This window comes from Crinia signifera, chromosome 19 (assembly GCF_055691185.1).
Source record: "Crinia signifera chromosome 19, ASM5569118v1, whole genome shotgun sequence".
Taxonomy (NCBI): domain Eukaryota; kingdom Metazoa; phylum Chordata; class Amphibia; order Anura; family Myobatrachidae; genus Crinia; species Crinia signifera.
This window is the reverse complement of record NC_139226.1, coordinates 24,018,867-24,026,368: the sequence shown is the minus strand read 5'-3', so window position 1 is coordinate 24,026,368 and position 7,502 is coordinate 24,018,867.

Sequence of the window (7,502 nt, the reverse complement as noted above, 5' to 3'; positions counted from 1 at the left end):
TGAAGAGATCTTAGAGACAACGGATGTCTCTTGAACTTGAGGCAGGACTGAAGCCTCAGATAGGACAGCCACCTCTGATGAAATGGACACCTCTCGAACACCGGGTATGGCAGGCAAACCCTCTCGGATGTCCAGTACAGTAGGCATCAGAACACTAGAAATTTTTCCTTGGTTGACATGTTTAGGCCCAGGGGTCATGGAAGCAATAGACTCAGGCCCGGAGGCAACGGAGACAGGCCCGGAGGCCATGGAGGAAGGCCCGGAGGCCACAGAGACTGGCCCGGAGACCACAGAGACTGGCCTGGAGACCACAGAGACTGGCCCGGAGACCATGGGGACTGGCACGTAGACCACATGGACTGATCCTGAGGCCACGGAGACTGAGCCTGAGACCACAGCACACAAGTCCTCATGCATGGAGGCAAGGGCAGATGGGTCCTCATGCCCGGAGGCATGGGCAGATGGGTCCTCATGCCCCGGAGGCAAGGGCAGATGGGTCCCTACTAGGAGTGACAGACTCGGAACCCCCACCTGTGGTGACGGACTCAGAACTCCCACCTGGGGTGATGAACTCAGAACCTTCACCTGGGGTGACGGACTCAGAACCCCCACCTGGGGTGATGGACTCAGAACCCCCACCTGGGGTGACGGACTTGGAACCCCCACCTGGGGTGACGGACTCGGAACCCCCACCTGGGGTGACGGACTCGGAACTCCCACCTGGGGTGATGGACTCGGAACCCCCACCAGAGGTGACTGACTCGGAACCCCCACCTGGGGTGACTGACTCGGAACCCCCACCTGGGGTGACTGACTCGGAACCCCCACCTGGGGTGACTGACTCGGAACCCCCTTCTGGGGTGACTGACTTGGAACCCCCTTCTGGGGGGGTGATATATAGAGCCCCTTCTTGAGGCAAAGTGCTCAGTGGCCCAACCTGGGAAGCCACACTCAAAGACCCTTCTTGGGGTGTGGCAACCAGAGGATCCTTTTGGGGTGCAACATTTGGAGATTCCTCTTGGGGTAGTGTACTCAGAGGCCCTTTTTTGGTATCACTTTCAGAGACCCCTCTTGGGGTGCAGTGCTCAGGAAACCCTCCTGGGGCGCAATGCTCAGAGACCCTGTTTGGGGTGTGGTACTCCGAGACCCAGCTTGGAGTCTGAGAGTCTGCGACCCCTCCTGGTGCACGACACTCTGTACCCCTTTCTGCGGCTTGAAACTTTGAGAACCCTCCTGGGAATTGACCCTCCGAGACCCCTTTCCGAGGAAAAAGACTCTATACCCCTTCTTGGGGCTCGCCATTCTGAGACCCCTCTCGGAACTTGACACTGTGAGAGTCCACTTGGGGTAAAACATTTTGATGCCCCTCTTCGGGCAAGACACTAGGAAGCCCTTCCTTGGGCAAGACACTAGGAAGCTCCTCCTGGAGCACAATAATCGGAAGCCCCTCCTTGGGCAGGACACTAGGAAGCTCGTCCTGGAGCACAATACTCAGAAGCCCCTCCTTGGGCTGGACTGACAGAACCCCCATCTGGGGCTGGCTGGACAGGACCCCATCTTTGGGTTTGATTCTGGGACTCCCCTCCTGGGGCTTGTGACCATGAACTCCCGCCTGAGGCTGAATGGATAGGACCCCCTTCTGGGTTTGGACTGATGGGACCCCCTGTTGGGGTTGGACACCCGGACTCCCCTCTCGGAACTTGACACTCGGGTTCGCTTCTTGCGGCTTGACCGAAAATTTACTGCTTTTAGGCAAAAAGATCTTAGTTCTGGGACCCCAGTAATAGCCACGAAACTCTTCCTGAGTGGGCACAAAAGCAATAATCTTATTCCTGGCCTCACGGAGGGATCAATTCCCAATCAAATGGTCCTGGATTCCACAATAAAAACATAAATTTAAGGACCTGTGCCGCTGGCATTCCTCATCAGATAACTGAGGACAAGGCCTACTCAGGTACCTGTCCTTACAGGGCACAGATGCGGATGCCACTGGAATGCCTGGAATGGCGTCAGAGAGTCTTGCACGCACCGGATCTGGAGTAGAGGGTGCCTTGCTCCTGAAAAAGCTGTCCAGCAAACCGATAATTAGGGACAAGATTTGAGTCAAAATTTCTTGTAACTGCTGGATCAGCTGCACAAGCTCCTTTAATGTTCCAGAATCGCATTCCACAGGGGTTAAAGGAGGTGGAACAACATTCTTCTGCTGTAACAGGGTCTGCAAAAACTGAAAGATCATCGCCTGATCCAGCTCTTGCTTGCTAACCCCAGCAAACGGTTGCTCCAATAGCTCCTTGGTTGGGCCAGAGTATTCTGTCACGGTTTTTGACTCGGACGGGTGAATGCCAGACCGGGAATTGGCTTGACCTGACTCAGGGGTGCGGAGTCTAACCATACCGGTGGTTTTCGCCAGTGACCCCTCCAAGCGGGATTTGGGCTTCGCTGCACTCGGTACACCAGTCGCGGTCCCCTGGTCAGGTTTCCCACATGGTGCTGGTAAACACTGGGCATAAGGCAGGGTAAGCTCTGGAATACTCATTTTCAGGCTTGCCGGGTCAGGAACTTGTGGACAGATACAGGTACTATAGGAGTAGGCTTGAGAAAGAGTCCAAGTACTAGCCGGGTCATACACAGGATGTCACGAATGCAGTACACAGGGAGCAGGCAGGAGAATGGTCACAGAACTATCCAAGGTCATACACTGGATGTCACGGATGTAGTACACAGGGAGCAGGCAGGAGAATAGTCAGGAGAATAGCCGGAATCATACACTGGTAACACTGGATATCAGACCAAGCACTGGGAAAGCTGGAGCAGGTTAGTGAACCTATACTCTGGCACCTTCAGTCTGCCAGAAACTGCCTTTTATAGGAAGCACAAGGAACTGGATCACCTGTGCCTCAATCAATGAGAGCTGAGCATGTCTCACTCAGGTGTTTAATCATTAGCAATGGTCAGGTTACACAGAGCTGTCTGGCAGCATGGACTCACCCAGGTGTTGTAATCAATTAGCAAAGCTCAGACCACACAGAACTCCCTTGCAGCATGGTGCAGGGCTGAACTGACAGGAGAAGCCACAAACCAGGTATGAACCAAACAATAACTGAATGTTGTGACAATTCCTTTATTTAGATATATTGTTTTATATATTATTATTGTCTCCCTTGCTTTTAAGACCCCCTTTTTTCTGGTTTAATCTGCTTTTGTATCTAAACTATTGATTAGGGTCATTTGGGAAGTTTCTGTTGTCATTACGATTTAAAAAGAGAAAACATAGTTGTTTGACAATAAATGGCTTCACCCAACCACTAACCATGAGTGACAGAAAAGTGCGTGAGTTATCATTCATATTCTCTGACAAATGGCCAGAAAATCACCCATCTGCTAGGGTATGTAAACTTATGAGCACAACTGTATATAAAATATATATATATATATATATATATATATATATATATATATATATATATTGCAGCTACTTGGACATGCGCCAATACGACCTGGTGTGGAGGCATCTTCAGTAAAAGTGCAATTTAGTAGCCAATAGGCTTCAATGGCTATTTGCGATGTAATTCCAGAATCTTTTATGTTCAGGGGATTAGTAAGTGTGACAAATATGCAGCCCCTAACAACCTGTGGAAGCTGCTTTTGCATATGAAAATGGAGGGACCGGGGAGATAGCAGAGATCTGTTCCCCCTTCATAAATCTTAGAGATAATTAGTTTGTTCCAGAATCCACCAAAAAAGTATGTTTCAGGGTTAATATGACTTTAAATATATAATGGTGTGTTCAGCAGGAGCTACAGTATAGCTATATATGGTTTGCACTATAAACAATAAATACATTAAGTCTTTGGGGGTATCCCCACACCCATGGGGTGTACAGTATGTACCCACTCCACAAATCGATCACTTTGAATAAACCCATTCTGATGGCACAGTCAGACATTACTGTAGACATCAGTTTCCCACTCGTTGACAGTAGAGTTGCGTTAGTTGTAATTTTAGATTTCTTTTCTTTTTTTTCTAGATCTATCGCTAAATTATTTTATTTCAGTAGCAATGTCAATGTTAATTGGAGCTGAACTTTTTTGGATGCAATCAAATTGGCTGGCTTTTAAAAAGTGTAAGTTCCGGACATTTCACAAAATCGGACCTCAATCAGCTCTCATTACATTCGGCCCATTATGTTTAGGATGCGCTGTTCAGTTTCGCCCCACCATATCTTTGACGGGGTCCAGTCTACAGTAAGCCATTGGTGATATTTTATGGACCATGCAAGTCTTGGATCTTTTATGGACCAAGCAAGCCTTGCACCTACATAATTTTGTCACGGCTAAAGGGCTGGATGGAGTCGTGTGGTGCACAGAAGCCGGAGACGGACCAGGAGGAGTAGGATTGAAACGTGCAGGTTTAATAACAGATTTCATAAATGATAAACTTCACTCAAATACTTCTTTAAGTGACAGTTGGGATAAATTAAATAGAGTCCAGCACAATATTAATAATGAGCAGGTAAATCTGGAAACGTGTACTTGATGAGCCAGAGTACATAGAGGAAGATCCGGAAAGAGGTTGATTTGATGACAGAAGAAATGGATCCGGTTGACTGAAAGATGATGGAATGAATGAGTTGTATGAAGGAGGGCAGCGGAATGCTGTGCAGGGTAATTCTGGGACACAAGCAGGAACAAGCACTAGGTAGGACTTGCAGCATTGGTGTCAGGAGAAAACTTCCTTGTAGCAAGATGCAGGGAGCAAGGCACCAGAGTCAGGAGAGAAAGAGCCAGGATCCGGGAATCAGCTAGGAGTTGTGAATGGCTCCAAAGACTCATTGCACTGACACTGAACAGCCTAGGCAGATCCCTTATATCCCCAGGGGACGGCTGCCATTGGCTGTCAGCGCAGGATGAGGAGGGAACCTCCACTCTGGGCCAATCTGTCTCCTGCCCTCAACCAAGATGGCGACGCCGGCCTCCCAGCACCACTATCTGCAAAGACACTGCTACCTGACACTCCCCTGCTGCCATCCCTACCCAGAGCTGCCGCTACCCGCACACCGCAGACCGGAGCATGCACACGCTAGCCGGCGGCGGGCGCGGACGGGTGAGTACTGTACCCGCCGCGCTCCGTCGCGGCTACGTGTGACAAATTTATTCAAATGACAAATAATAACATGGAATCCTTTCAAATAGAAAATGGAAAAAAAAATCATTATTTGTAATTCGAATATAATTTTTTTTCTTGCAATCCTAGGTAATGCTGAATAACATCATTTAAAATGCTCCGGTTTTTGTATATGGTATACTTTATTTACAGACCTTAATGTTCTGTAGTTGTACTTCAACACAACCTCCACCTCCTCTCAGCTCGGAACATATTCCATTCTTAATGGTAAAGCTATTAAGATACAGTATCATACAAATCAAGCATTCTGAACATAAACTTGCATTGCAAAATAATGAGTAATGCTGATTGATTTAGACCAGTGGTTTTCGAGTTCGGCCCTCAGGACCTCACCCAGTTCACGTTTTCCAGGTCGCCCGACAAGTGCACTCATTACTGACTGACACATTTTAAAAGATCCACAGGTGGAGGTAATCATTTCACTTGATTCTGTGAGGAGCCCTGCAAAACATGCTCTGTGTAGGGTCATAAACCTGTGATTTAGACAATCTAAACATTTTTTGAGAAGATCAATGTTTAATTGGATAACTGTGGATGTATTTTATGAATTTTAACTATGGGCTTCCTTTAGGAAGCCACTCCCTGCCTTTCGGATAAATACTAATATTCAGAAATTAAAAGTAGAGACCATATGACTCTTATGACTTTACCTCTCTTGCTGTTCCATTGAGAGTAGGTGTCCCTGATTATTTTATTCTTGGCCCTCTTCTCTATCTCTACATGTCCTCTCTGGGTGAACTTATTTGTTCACTTGACTTCCACTATGCTGATAATACTAAAATCTACCCCTCGTTTCCTGATCGCTCTCCTTCCATCCTAACTCATATCTCCAACTGTCTCTCTGCTGTCTACTCTTGGATGACCCATCGCTTTTTTAGACTTAAAATATCAAACACTAAGCTGACCTCTTCCGACCCTCCTGCATAAAACCTGACCATCTCTCATCCTAACCTGTTTATGCCCACCTCTCCCCCTTCTGTGTTACCCCTGTCTGTCTAACCCTCCCCTTTAGAATGTAAGCTCTCACGGGCAGGGCCCTCTCTCCTCATGTGCCTTTCTTAGAATATATAAACCACTGCCACCCTGATAATTGCTTCAGTGTCCTGTCCCCTGATTTAACTATCTGTATTAACCATGTACTTGTCGTAAACTCTCTTGTAATGTAATTTTGTTTTGTGTTTGCTCATAACTATGCTTTGTACAGCGCTGCGGAATTTGTATGCGCTATTTAAGAAACTGTTAATAAATAAATAATTATCAGCCACTTCAAAACATTTTTAGAAAGTTTGAAACAGATAAAGTGAAAAATTGTTTCTAAATATCAACTAATGCTGCTTTCCCACTGCCAAACCTGCTCTGAGCCGTTTTTATTTTTTTATTTTTCTTTAACTTGGTCAGAGCAAGTTTAACCCCATTCACACTGCATGTTGTAAACGGTATATTACTGGTTATTTACCATTTTTGTACCTTTCACATTGCACCTATTGTGAAAGGTACAGGGTAATTAACCAGTAATATAACATGCAGTAGGCAGCACCTAGTAACACTCCCTCCCCTGGTGCCTGGCAGCGAGGTAGGCAGCGGGCATGCACAGGTCACTAGGAGGCAGCGGATCCCGCTCATTACATATGCTATATGAATGAGCCACTCATTACATATGCACATATGAATTAGCCACTCATTACATATTTACATATGTAATGAGCGGGCGCGCTAGTTCCAATTTGCAGCACGGACTCTGACGATGAAATCACACTCTCCTAATGGACCTGCTTCCCCCGCCTGAGCACAGACCACGCTGCCCGGATCCCCAGGATTGCTGCCAGGTACCAGAGGAGTGAGTAGCGGCGCTACCAGGTACTAGGGGGGAACGACAGGGGTACCAGCTGCAAGGTACCAAGGGAGGGGGAGGACTGGGTATCAGCTGCAAGGTACCAGGGGAGGGGGGGGCAGGGCAGGTATCAGGGGAGGGGGAGACCAGTGTGGGATACCGTTTAAGACCCTTTCTCACTGCCAATAAAACAGGTCTTAAACGGGTAGTACACTGCTTTTTACCCATTTAACAAATACCGGTATTTGTTAAACGGGTAAAGCACTTTCCCACGGCAGCTCTACCCATTTAAAAAGGCTAAAAAAATGGCAATTTACCATTTAGGAGCTGCAGTAGGAAAGGGCTATAAGTTCATACAGTAGGCTGCACTTGAATGAATAATTGACTATAGTCAGGTTGTAAAATACAAAGAATATCCATGGTACTTTTTTATTTTTTTTATAATTTTTATTGAAATTTTGTCAGCAATAACAAACAAGATGTGCTT